At 41.3% G+C, this 14428-nt stretch overlaps 1 pseudogene; it reads right to left on the bottom strand.

Moving 5' to 3' along the window:
• The window catches only part of LOC127618539 (zinc finger protein 721-like), a 176836-nt pseudogene extending 164714 nt beyond the window's left edge, over positions 1 to 12122 (bottom strand).
• Between the last annotated feature and the right edge of the window lie 2306 nt (positions 12123 to 14428).

Below are 14428 nucleotides of genomic sequence, written 5' to 3'. Positions count from 1 at the left end.
ATGAATCATTGTGTGGTTGTTAAGGTTTCTTTTATCTATGAAACCCTTTCCACACAGATGACATCTGTAAGGCTTCTCTCCAGTATGATTCATTGTGTGGTTATAAAGGTTTATTTTATATATGAAACCTTTCCCACACTGATGGCATGTGTAAGGCTTCTCTCCAGTATGATTCATTGTGTGGTTATAAAGGTTTCTTTTATATATGAAACCTTTTCCACAATGATGGCATGTGTAAGGCCTCTCTCCAGTATGAATCCTTGTGTGGTTATTGAGGTTTCTTTTATCTATGAAACCTTTTCCACACAGATGACATGTATAAGGCTTTTCTCCAGTATGAATCATTGTGTGGTTATAAAGGTTTCCTTTATGTGCGAAACATTTTCCACACTGATGGCATGTGTAAGGCCTCTCTCCAGTGTGAATTTTTGTGTGTACATCGAGATAATCTTTACGCGTGAAACTCTTTCCACACTGATGGCACGTGTAAGGCTTCTCTCCAGTATGAATCCTTATGTGGTAATTAAGGTTTCTTTTATCTATAAAACCTTTTCCACACAGATGACATGTGTAAGGCTTCTCCCCAGTGTGAATCCTTGTGTGGTTATTAAGGTTTATTTTATATATGAATCCTTTTCCACACTGATGGCATGTATAAGGCCTCTCTCCAGTATGAATCCTTGTGTGGTTATTAAGGTTTCTTTTATCTATGAAACCTTTTCCACACAGATGACATGTGTAAGGCTTCTCCCCAGTGTGAATCCTTGTGTGGTTATAAAGGTTTCCTTTTTGTACAAAACTTTTTCCACATTGATGGCATATGTAAGGCCTCTCTCCGGTGTGAATTTTTGTGTGTAAATCAAGATAATCTTTACGCGTGAAACTCTTTCCACACTGATGGCATGAGAACGGTTTCTCTCCAGTATGAGTTCTTATGTGCACATTAAGACTTTCTTTATGAGCAAAACCCTTTCCACACAAATGGCATGTGTAGGGCTTATTTCCAGAGTGAACTCTCGTGTGTACATTAAGATCTCTTTTATTTGTGAAACATTTTCCACACTGAGAGCAGGTCAAAGGATTTTGGGCTGCTCTTCTTTGAGGCTTTTTAGGTGAGAAATTCTCTTCTGTCTTTGAGCCACTCAAAAACCTTTCTCCAGTTGTGAAATCATGGTGTTTCTGACTCTGAAGTTTCTCCTCCACTTCATTTAGATCTCTACTTTCTTCTTTCATGTCCAATAGCCCTACAATGAACACAGTAAATTGACAAAAAATTATTTAATTATTTAACATGCCATGTTTACTATAGCTTCATCTGTCAGCAGTGAGGGATTTTGATGTGATTAATGTAAGGAATAAGTTAGAATGATGGAGAAGATTAATGAGTTAGAGACACAAAACAAATGTTAATGGAGGTCAGTGAGAAAGAGAAGCCACTAGATATTGTATATGATGCGGCAGGTACAGCGGGCAATACACACACACCTCTGTTCTGGCTGTAGAGCCCCAGCAGCAGGGCAACTTGTTGAAGTCTCTGCGGCATAATCACAGAGCAATGCGACACCACTCTCACATTCTTGCTATAGCCTATTTCCACCAAAATGGCGATGGTTTTCATGCCAAGCCTGTGCTGGTTTACAGCCAGGGCATTTTCAAGCCCATTGCAAACTGGCTGCACTTTTTCACTGATTTTAGAACCAAAATAAATAACTTTCTGAGATCGGCTTCAGAGAGAGGACACCAGCAAGTCTTTGTTTATCTCGAGCATGACTAACTTTATTCAATGCCCTGGTTAGTTAGCTGACTGGTGTCTGAGCATAGAGTCCAAACATTGTTGCTCCCTCCACTGCCACTTTTGCTTAGGTCTTTCTTATGGTCACCGTTCTCTCTTTTAAAGCAATAGTACACCCAAAAATTCAAATGCTCATTAAAATGCTCATTATTCATACCATCCCAGATGTATATGATGTGTCTATCTTCATAAGAACACAAATGAAGATATTTAGAAGATAGAGCTCTTTCAGGTCATTATAATGGAATTACACAGGTGCCAGCACTTTGAAGGTCCAAAAGTCACATTTATGCAGACTCCAATCGATCAATGAATGTCTTCTGAAGCAAATCAATAGGTTTATGTAAGATACAAGTCGATAACTAAAATGTTTTTAACTTAAAATCAGCACTTCCATCCAGGGCTCTGACGCCATTTGAAATGGCTGAACTCTCGCATGACGTGCGTTCTTCTGTTGTAAATAAGCGACACTTCAGAATTCTCACGTGAACTCTCCGACATGCTTACGTCATTCTTCATGCTTGCTTCGAAGTGCTTTTTAAAAGTTAAGAAAGATTTAATTATCTATTTATTTTTACACTAACATATCGATTTGCTTCAGAAGACACTCATTTATAGATTGATGTCATGTAGATAACTTTATTCGGCTGCCTAAATATGACTTTTGGAGTTTTATTTTCATCAAAGTGTTGGCACCCATGCACTTCCATTTTAATGACCTGGCAGAGCTCCATCTTTTTCTAAAAATCTTTGTTTGTGTTCTGCTGAAGAAAGACATCTGGGATGAGAAAGGCATCAGGGTAAGTGAACCCCAGAACTTCCTTTTCTGCAGTGGAAACGCACTGAACAGTTTGAGAATTTGTACCAGCCATTAACCTGACCCCGAAACATGTCGGTGGAAAAGGCCTAGAGTTTCTAACAGGTTCTCCCCACTCAGTGATGCACCCACTGAAAATGCTGTTGAAAGCGCCCTGGTTATAGGTGATTCTATTTTAAGAGGCATGGGAATAGAGACTCCATCCACCATTACTAAATGATTGCTGGGAGTTAGAGTGCCTGACATCAGATAAAATTTATAAGTGCTGGCTAATGCCAAACATAGATTTTCTAAGATTGTTATTCACATCCAAACTTATGATGTCCAGCTTCGCCAGTCGGAGATCACTATATATAATATAAAAGAGGTGTTTGAACTTACAAAAACGATGTAACACACTGTAATATGGTCTGGCCCCCTCACTGGTTGTTGGGGTGACTAGATTTACAGTAGATTAGTCTTACTGAATGGCTGGATATCTGAGTGGTGTCCGGAGAATAACAGGATTTATAGACAATTGGATTGAGTTTTTGGGGTAGACCTGACCTGCCAAAGAAAGATGGACTCCATCCTTTCAGGCAAGGTGCTGCTCTGCTCTCTATTAAACTGGCTCACAGTCTTAATAGTTTAAGTGTTTGACTCACTGGAGCCCAGGTCAGGAAGCAGACATACTGGCTTAACCTACCATCTGCTAGCTTCACTGAGACGTCACATAAACTAGAACACATAGTTTGTATCACCTAGATATCATATAGAGACTGTGTCTGTTTCCCAAAAAAACAAACAAAAAACCCTCAAGTCATTCAGAATTGTTTTTTATTGAGGTCAGACTAGAAAATGGCAAAAACACAAGATAAACATCTAATAAAGTTTGGGCTACTAAACATTAGATCTCTTTCTTCCAAAGAACTAATTGTAAATTAAATTATTACAGTTCATAGTGCCCTCTGTTTAACAGAATCCTGGCTAAAATCAGATGAATATATTAGTTTGAGTCTAGTCCCCCAGCTTATTGTTATAAACATGACCCTCAACTGAAGGGTCAAGGAGGTGGTGCTGCTACAATTTACAGTAAAGTTTTTGGTGTTATTCAAAGGTCAGGATACAAGTTTTATTCTTTTGAAGTGATTGGGCTTACTGTGACTTTGTCCAGTGTAAATAAAACTATATATTCTCTTTCACTCTTGCTGCTAAAATCACTCAATCAGCAACATGTTATCATTTTAGTAGAACTATTAGTTCGACCACTAAAGATTCACAAATAATCTTCCTGACCTGTCTCACATACATGCCAAAAAGTTCAAAAGAAGTTGATGTAGCCACAGAAAATATAGATACAGTCTTCTCTAGCACTCTAGATAGTGTTTCCCCCTTTTTGACTGAAGAAAGTTAAAGAGAAAAGCCAATGATCACACTAATGCTCATAAGAGTGTAGCTCATATCCAAATATTCCCTTGTAGCACAGTAGTAATGACTACATTAATTTCTTACATTTATTTAAGGCCATCAGAAAGAAAATTGGAGTTATGGAACCATCTGCAACAACACCTCAGAAACCCCAAAAATATTCCCTATGCACAACATCAGTACTTCCCTGTTGTAGGTTAAGTACTAATAAAACTAATAAAGCATCAAAACCAACAACATGTATGCTATACCACATACCAGCTAAACTACAGAAAGAGGTGTTTCCTGTAATTCTCAAATTTATTAAGTTCTTGCTATATGAAATATATGACCTTTTCTACATATCTATAGAATACTAGAAAAGGTAGTGTCCTCCCACTTATATTCTTTTTTTTTACTGAGAAATGGCATCTGTGAAGAATTTAAACCAGGATGTATGCCCTATCATAGCACAGAGACTGCACTTAGAGTTACAAATAACTTGTACTGTTAGATCTTAGTGCTGCCGTCAACACCATAGATAATGACTTTCTCCTGGATAGGCTTAGGAATTATTTTGTCACTCGTGTACAGGCATTGGAATGGTTTAGGTCCTATTTATCTGACTGCTACCACTTTGTGTAAACGAGGAGTTTTTCAAGCCTAGTAGACATAAAGTACGGACAGGTGCCACAAGGCTCAGTCTTAGGTCCCCTGCTTTTCTCCTTATACACTGATAAGACAAAACATTATGACCAACAGCCTAATATGCTGTTGGTCCTCTGTGCGCTCCGTGTACTGCCAAAACAGCACCAACACTCATTCTTCAAGATCCCTAAAGGTGTCCTGTGATATCTGGCACTAAGATATTAGCAGCAGATCCTTTAGTCCTGTAAGATGCAAGGATCGTCATATCTAGACTTGTTGGTCCAGCACATCCCATAAATGCTCAATCGGATTGAGATCTGGGGAATTTGGAGTCCAGGGCAACAGCTTGAACTCTTCATCATGTTCCTCAAACCATTCCCAAACTATTTGTGCAGTGTGGTAGGGCGCATTATATTGCTGAAAGAGGCCACTGCCATCAGGCAATATCATTGCCATGATGGGGTGTACCTGGCCTGCAAATGTGTTAAGGCTGAATGTGTCAAATTGACATGCAAATGAAAGGCCAGATGCAAGGTTACCCAGCAGAACATTGCCCAGATCATCATACTCCCTCCACCGTCTTGTCATCTTTCCACTGTGTATCCTGGTGTCATCACTTCCCCAGGTAAATGGCCGTCTACATGATGTAAAAGAAACAGGACTCAGCGGACCAGGCTTCCTTCTTTCACTGCTCTAAGGTCCAGTTCTGATGCTCGCGTGCCCATTATAGGTACATTCGATGGTGGGCAGGGATCATTATGGAGCCCCATATGCAGCAGGGTGCAATGCACTGTGTGTTGAGGCAAATTCCTTACATAACCAATATTAAACTTTTTTCTGTGACTTGTGCCATAGCAGACCTTCTGTTGGTTCGGACCAGATGGGATAGCCTTTGTTATCCTCGTGCATCGATGAGCCTTGGGTGCCCAATACCCTGTAGCTGGTTTGTCCCTCCTCTGACCACTGTCAGTAGGTACTCAACGCTGCTGACCGGGAGCACCCTAAAAGCCTTGCCATTTCAGAGATGCTTTTACCCAGTGTCTGGCCATTACAATTTGGCCCTTGTCAATGTTGCTCAGGTCTTTACTCCTGCCAATTTCTCCTGCATTCAACATGTTGACTATGAGAACTGATTGTTCGCTTACCATCTAATCTACCCAGATCTTGTCTTGTGACCTTTTTAGGAGATGATCAATGTTATTCAGTGTATATGCTTTCCCTTACTTGTTTTGTTGAAGTGACATTTCAAATTTTTTAGGTGTAGGCCGCCTTCTCATATGCACTGAACAATGGGACTGCCTCTGCGACCTTCGTGAGGACGTGAGGGGACAGGGACATGCCGAAGGGGAGGACCTTGTACTGATATGCCTGGCTGTCAAATGCGAACTGTAGAAAGGTCGGTGTTGAGGCAAGATAGAGATGTGGAAGTGCGCATCCTTCAGGTCTACTGCTGCGAAACAATCTTGAGCACTTACCTTGCTCCACACACCCAGCAGGGGGCAGCCGTCATTGGTCCGGAGGCGGGGGGTCCACGCACGGTGTGCCGGGACTGCTGAAGTGTGGCACTGGGTTGCCGTGAGGACAGCATTTGTGGGCCAGGTGACCCAGGGAGAGAGAAAATTGCTCTATTGTTGAGAATGTGAGAATCGCAGCCCGAAGGGGGTGCGGCAAAGAAAATACCTTTAACTGAAGGTTCTCCTCCCTGTCCTCCACCGGGGGACATGGTCTGCTTACCAGCTCGGGAGCAAATGTCTCATTCCCTGGGTCGTCTGTCTCATGAACGCTTCTGGGTCCTCGAGGACATTCAGGAGATGGGGGGGTTCGCTTCCTGCGGGGCGCTCGACGCTGGGGCTGAGAACTGGGCCCGAGAGCTGGGCTCAGTTTGAAGCGGAGCAGCCTGACGTTTGGATGCTGCAGTGGGATACCCTCGGTGAGCAGACGGAGCACAGCGGCGGGGAATGATGTGACCTCCATCTGTTTCTTCACTGCTGAGAACTGCTGGGTGTAGTCGTCAACGGTGTCACCAAATAGACCGAGCTGGGAGACGGGGGCGTTTGAGAAAGCGTACTTTGTCTACCTCCCATATCTCGACCAGGTCCAGCCATAGCTGACGCTCCTGGCCATCAACCATCTGAGTGCCAGCGCTGTGACATTCGTGACCCTGGGGGGCGCGATCGGTCGAACACAGTTCCTGCAGCACATCAGGAACAGGACTACCCAAGTGCAGATCTTCAAGTGCCTTGGCTTGGTGGATTGCAGGGGGGGCATGGCATGCAGGACGGAGACAGCTTGGAGTTGCTCCACAGTCGAGGGTAGTGAGATCCTCCGGAAACAAACGAACCGGGGCGTGGCTGTGAGCGGCGCCCTGAATCGGGGAACCAATCATCTAGCCGTGAGGGGGTGATGGAGGGTTCCAGTCAAGCATAGCGGACATCTGCGCGTCAGGCTCAGACTAGACGAGCCAACCCGGAGGTGGCAGCCCAGTCGAGACATCAACATCAGATGGCGCTGTGACACTCTCTGATGCATCATCCAGCTCATGGGGTCTAAGGGAGTAAACAGACTTGCCATGAGGCGAGCCGCTCTCACCTCGAGCCTGAACAGAAGCAAACCAGAAGGCTGGGGAGCGGGTGGTTCATGGGGATTTACACGGCGAAACACGCTGTACGCCCTTACCTTGAGCCCGCTGTATGCCCCAAATCGCCTTCATCGCCAGTCGCGCCGGCCCCAATCCCGTAGGAAGGAGGCACAGCGCGGGGGGTGGCTGAAGTGGCTTTCTCTCGTGAGGAAAGAAAGCCGCGACCGAACGTTGCCATGGCAATGTTCTCGCACTGAAAAGGACGTTCAATGCCAGCAGCGTATTGCTCTTTTAGAGAAAATAAACTCTTTTTAGGGAAAATAATCTCTTTTAGAAGCGCTGTCGAAGAGGTCAGGGGCAAAGCTGCACTGTTGTGCAGAAATGGATAAAGCCGCTGATATGCGCCGTAGATCATACAGCATACGCTCTGTAGAGATGAAGTGAACAGTCAGTGAATACAGCTGATCACACATTTCCCTCCCTTTATACCCTTATGTCCAGGGGCGGGACATGCAAATTCTGTCTGCCAATTTCTCATTGGCCTTTTCTCAATTCAGAGATGCGCAAGGCTCTCAAGAGTCGTGCACATTAAGACTTTCGTCACAACGTCGAAGTGAGCGATAGATGGGGAACAGGGAATTCCTGACACTGCCATACGTTACATAAAATAAATATCATACAACAATTGCCTCTTCCCCTACGCAGTGCAATTTACATTTCAAATTCAAGGAATTCAACTGTTAATTTTTTTGTCTTTTTAAAGTTCAATAAATGCATTAAGTCAACGGGTCATCGTGTTAAATAATCGTGATCTCGTTATTGACTAATGAACGTTATTGTGATTATGATTTTTGCATCAAGAAGACATGTTTTCTCATGACACTTCAAAGGGAAAACAATGATGCTACACTGTAGGATCATTACAGGCAGAATTTTTTAATAAGAATTACTTAAATAGTGACTTCAAATTGATAGTTTTATTCATGACATTTATTTAAAATGACATTTTATTATACCTTTCAGCCCTCTGAAACTCACAGTGGAAGGTAAAGTCTTTGAAGGAAAAAAGGCAGGACACTTTTTAGTGATAAATTCATTTGCTTAAAGATTCTGACATGATAGATGAAAAAACATTAAAGAAACATACCTGCAGGAATAAAATCATCATCTTTATCACTCTGTTGTTCCTCCGCTGTGGTTTCTGCTTTTATCTCCTCCTGCTTATCTTCGATCTTCACTGGTATCTGAAGCATCTGCTGTTCTCCAGCGTTACAGACAGAAGCAAGAGAGTCTGTGGAGGTTTGATCATCATCATCATCATCTTCTTCATTAAAATGTTGTTCCTCTACTTTGATTTCTCCTCTCATCTTCATCAGGTTCCTGTAGTCCAGCAACTTCACTGAACACATCTTCACTGGTATCTGCAGCATCTGAGACTCTGTGGGGGTTTGATCACCCTGATTACCGTCAGTAGAACAGAGTAAAGTGAGCTGTGAGTCCTGTGTGTCTCTGGATCTCTGTTCAGAGAGTTTGTCCAGCAGTCGCTGTGTTGTGGACTGATCTCTGCCGCTCCACACTGAATCCTGACATTCTGTGGAGGTCCCATCAGTCACACACAGTGAAGATTGACAGGAAACCTTTTCCAGCTCCTGACAAACACAACACAATCACATCTGTACCGTTCATCATATCACATAATTTGAAAGCTTACAATCTCAATTTTAAGGATGAAATGAATGTTTAACCTGTAACCTGTCGTCTCTCTCCATCAGTTTTGTCTTCAGTGACGTCACCTCTTTCTTCAGCTGAGAGATTTCTGTGATGAAATCATCAATATCCAGCATGGACAGATCAGTTCCTACTGATTTACTGCAGATTGCATCCACCTGCTCTCTCATGATGAACATCTGATCACAAACATATGACATTCATCAAACTCATTATAGGATTATACACAAGAACATATCTGTTAACGAAAAACTGTTTCTGAGATGTTATAAATACAAATGTGTGTTATTGTTTAGCTTAATTTTCCTGACAGCAGGAATATTACCAGATATTGTAATAAGCTATTTATGCAATATATTATCCCCTTCAAATCATAACTGATTTAGCATTATCTGTTCAAATTTGCAATGTATTTTGACAACACAAAACAACAATTTTTAATGTATTTGCTAAGTATTGATTTATACACTAAAAGGTATGGTTCACCCAAAAATAAGAATTGTTGTTGCAAACCTGTATGACTTTCTTCAAGTTAATTGTAACTAAAAGGGAAATGTTAGGCAGAATGTTAGTTTCAGTCATCATTCACTTTCATTGTATAGAAGAAAAAAAGAAGATGCATAGGTGACTGAGACTAACATTCTGCCTAACATCTTTTGTGTTTGGATGAATGGATGGATGGATGAACAGAAGAATGGATGGATTGGTTGGACGAACAGATAAGATAGATGGATGGATGGATGGATGGATGAACAGATATATAGATGGATGAAAGGTGAACAGATGGATAGATAGATGAACAGATGGATGGATGGACGGATTTGTTGGACAAACAGATAGACAGATGTATGGATAGATGACCAGATGGATGGATGGATGAACTGATAGATATATGGATGGATGGGTGGAAGGATTGATAGATGAACTGATAGATATATGGATGGATGGATGGATGGATGGACAGATGGACTCAACTTTGTCAATGTGTGTTTACAGGTCTGAACAGAGCCAAAGAAACATAGAAGCATTCATCCAGAAGTGCAAGTGGCTATATATATATATATACACAGGTGAAACTCGAAAAATTACAATATCGTGCAAAAGTTCATTAATTTCAGTAATGCAACTTAAAAGGTGAAACTAATATATTATATAGACTCATTACAAGCAAAGTAAGATATTTCAAGCCTTTATTTGATATAATTTTGATGATTATGAATTACAGCTTATGAAAACCCCAAATTCAGAATCTCAGAAAATTAGAATATTACATGAAATCAATAAAAAAAAAGGATTTTAAATACAGAAATGTCGGCCCTCTGAAAAGTATAATCATGCATATGTACTCAGTACTTGGTTTGGGCCCCTTTTGCATTAATTACTGCCTCAGTGCGGTGTGGCATGGATGCTATCAGCCTGTGGCACTGCTGAGGTGTTATGGAAGACCAAGATGCTTCAATAGCGGCCTTCAGCTCTTCTGCATTGTTTGGTCTCATGTCTCTCATCTTTCTCTTGGCAATGCCCCATAGATTCTATATGGGGTTCAGGTCAGGCGAGTTTGCTGGCCAATCAAGCACAGTAATACCATGGTCATTGAACCAGGTTTTGGTACTTTTGGCAGTGTGGGCAGGTGCAAAGTCCTGCTGGAAAATGAAGTCAGCATCTCCATAAAGCTTGTCTGCTGAAGGAAGCATGAAGTGCTCTAAAATGTCCCGGTAGACGGCTGCGTTGACTCTGGACTTAATAAAGCACAGTGGACCACCACCAGCCGATGACATGGCTCCCCAAACCAACACAGACTGTGGAAACTTCACACTGGACTTCAAGCATCTTGGATTGTGTGCCTCTCCATTCTTCCTCCAGACTCTGGGACCTTGGTTTCCAAATGAGATGTAAAATTTGCTCTCATCAGAAAAGAGGACTTTGGACCACTGAGCAACAGACCAGTTCTTTTTTTCTTTAGCCCAGGTAAGACGTTTGACATTTGAAGCCCATGTCCAGGACCCGTCTGTGTGTGGTGGCTCTTGATGCAGTAACTCCAGCCTCAGTCCACTCCTTGTGAAGCTCCCCACACATTTGAATGGCCTTTTCCTGACAATCCTCTCCAGGCTACGGTCATCCCTGCTGCTTGTGCACCTTTTTCTTCCACACTTTTCCCTTCCACTTAACTTTCTATTAATGTGCTTTGATACAGCACTTTGAGAACATCCAACTTCTTTTGCAATTACCTTTTGAGGCTTTCCCTCCTTGTGGAGTGTGTCAGTGATGGTTTTCTGCACAACTGTCAGGTCAGCAGTCTTCCCCATGATTGTGAATTCAACTGAACCAGACTGAGAGACCATTTAAAGGCTCAGGAACCCTTTGCAGGTGTTTAGCTGATTAGTGTGACACTTTGAGCCTACAATACTGAACCTTTTCACAATATTCTAATTTTCTGAGATTCTGAATTTGGGGTTTTCATAAGCTGTAAGCCATAATCATCAAAATTATATCAAATAAAGGCTTGAAATATCTTACTTTGCTTGTAATGAGTCTATATAATATATTAGTTTCACCTTTTAAGTTGAATTACTGAAATTAATGAACTTTTGCACGATATTCTAATTTTTCGAGTTTCACCTGTATACACACACACACACACACACACACACACACACACACACACATGCACACATACACATAATATGTATTAAAGTGCAAAGATGTGCAAATAGTAAACCAGTCAATCCAAATGAATAAACAGTATAAACCAAATTACAGAAGGTGCTTGACAGTGAATGAGGTATGGCAGGTATTATTAAAGTGCAAATGATGTGTTTATTCTATTGAATTGTAAAAGCATGCAAGTAATACAGTAATGGAATATGTGAATTTGTTTTTTTATTCTTTTTTTAGGCTGATAGTAATGATGACAGAAATTTCAGTTTTTTGGGGGTGAACTATCTTTTTAACCCCATTTTCAGAAATTAATTTCAGGCCCTGGTCTGTCACAAAAGAAAGCTACATGTGGAGATAAGCTTCTTTTACGGTCATTAAAATACAAAGAACATACACAGAAAAATACTAATCAACATAAACCTTTATGTACATATAACAAAATACATAAAATTGTGTAAACCAGATTAAATACGTACCGAACTGAGCGCTCGGACTGTCAGCTCTTCATTCATCGTGTTTTATGGCGGTTGGCAAAACAACTCACGGTGTTTCCCGCCATCTACTGGACTGGTGTGTATTACACAAGCTCATAGCCTGAAAATTACTTCAAGACAATCGAGTATTTTAATCAGAGAATTGTTGACAGACTAAATGAATCTAATAGGCCAACAGTAAACTTATTTCTTACCACTTAAGTGAACAGTTTAGCGGAGACATCTCTACTTCTCTTAATTTATAGTCAACAAAAATCTTCTCGGTTACACTCACACCATGTTCAATTCGTTCAAAAGACTTAAACCTTTATCAAATCAATCACATGTATATTTAATATCGCACTTAAAGAAATAATTGTTTATTGAGAAAACATATAGGCCTAAACGTATGTCTGTCAGAGAGTCTATGACCGGCGGAATGACCGTTAATTTTTAAATTCCGCAAGGGCTCGAATTACAATCAACAAGAGAAATAAAGCGAATCAAATGCTCGTATACAGTTTTTCGGATGCAGTAAGATCGAAAAATAGAAGGCACATATTAAATAATTCTTTATGCTTTTCACGTCTATATAATCTCTTCAAATCCCAAACACTCTGATCTACAATATAAACACTAAAAACATTGTCATTTAATAGATATAGGCTAAGCAATTTAAATGTACAATTTACAATTAAATTTACAATTTAATAATGTATTAGTAATAATGTTATTATGGTTCACCCAAAAATAAAAACAACCAACCTTGTTTTTCCCTAGGTGCACCATCAGTCAAAATCAACATGAACACAACAAAAGTTAAATAAACATTGAATAATGTATTTCCTTCATTTCAGAATCAGCTTGGTACGATTACACATACAAGGAATTTGTCTTGGTGACAGGAGCTTCCAGTGCATACACACACATACAAACACACACACATGCACATATAGTGAAAATACAAACCTGTACAGGTCAAGGGAATGTAATGGCAGAAGAGGTAGGATGTGTTAGATAATATAAAAAGACTTAACTGTGAATTGCACATAATTATTGCTCAATGGGGCAGTTTTAACTGTTCATGAGATGGATAGCCTATGGGGAAAATCTGTTAATGTGCTTGACGGTTCTAGTGCTTAGAGCTCTGAAGCATCAGCCAAAGTTCAAAAAGGTAGTGGGCAGGGTGAGTGGGGTCCAGAGTGATTTTTCCAGCCTTTTTCCTCACTTTGGAAGTGTATAGTTCTTAAAGGGAGGGCAGGGGCAACCAATAATATGCTCAGCAGTCCAACTGTCCTCTGTAGTCTTCTTATATCCGAATTCGTAGCTGCACCAAACCAGACAGTTATTGAAGTGCAGAGGACAGACTCAATGACTGCTGATTACAACTGTATCAGCAGCACCTGTGGCAGGTTGAACTTCCTCAACTGGTGAAGGAAGTACATCCTCTGCTGGGCCTTTTTCACAATGGAGTCAATGTGGGTCTCCCACTTCAGGTTCTGTGAGATGGTAGTGCCCAGGAACCTGAATGACTCCACTGCTACCACAGTGCTGTTTAGAATGGTGAGGGGGTCAGTGTTGGGATGTTCCTCATAAAGTCCACAATCATCTGATTGCATGGACTTTAGGATTTTTTTGCATGATATCATGCATACCTTAGTGCTCACTGAAGTTCAAGAAGGCACCGAGTATGGCTGCTATGTGGCGAGCTCCGAACCAACATTGCAGTTTTTTGTTTGTTTTGTCCACAATTCTTATGTGTTTTGTCTTGGATGTTGTGTACCTTATTGACTACGATAGACAAACATTTTTGGACATTGGATCTGCAATAGCACACTGAAAACCAGACTTTAAACTCCACAATACCGACTTGCTGTTTTCAAACACGTCAGCGGAGCCCTTTTTCTGGGCAGCCTGGCCACGGTAACATAGGAGAGGTGCTGTTCTCATCAGACTAAGAAGTCAGGCAAATCAACCCCAACTACCTAGCATTCACTGTGAGCTGAGAGCGCGGATATCTTTCCAACGAGAGACGAGGGACTGCTGCATTATCTGCCTTACAGAAACTTGGATGTCTGCGGAGATTCCAGACTCAGCCATTGAACTCGTTGGGTTCTCCGTGCACTGAGCGGACAGATCGAAAGACCTCTCAGGTAAAAGCAGAGGTGGTGGTGTATGTTTTGTGATCATCAAATCCTGGTGTGATCAGAGGAACGTACATTCTATCATGTCTTTCTAATCTCCTGATCTGGAATTTCTCATGCTTCTGTGTCAGCCATTCTGGCTACCGAGGAAATTCACAGCAGTCATTATCACAGCTGTGACAGACCGGGCACTCAAGGAACTGT

This window comes from Xyrauchen texanus, chromosome 25, assembly GCF_025860055.1.
Source record: "Xyrauchen texanus isolate HMW12.3.18 chromosome 25, RBS_HiC_50CHRs, whole genome shotgun sequence".
In the NCBI taxonomy this organism is placed as follows: Eukaryota; Metazoa; Chordata; class Actinopteri; order Cypriniformes; family Catostomidae; genus Xyrauchen; species Xyrauchen texanus.
Note: the sequence above shows the minus strand (reverse complement) of the source record. Positions and strands in the feature narration are given on the sequence as shown.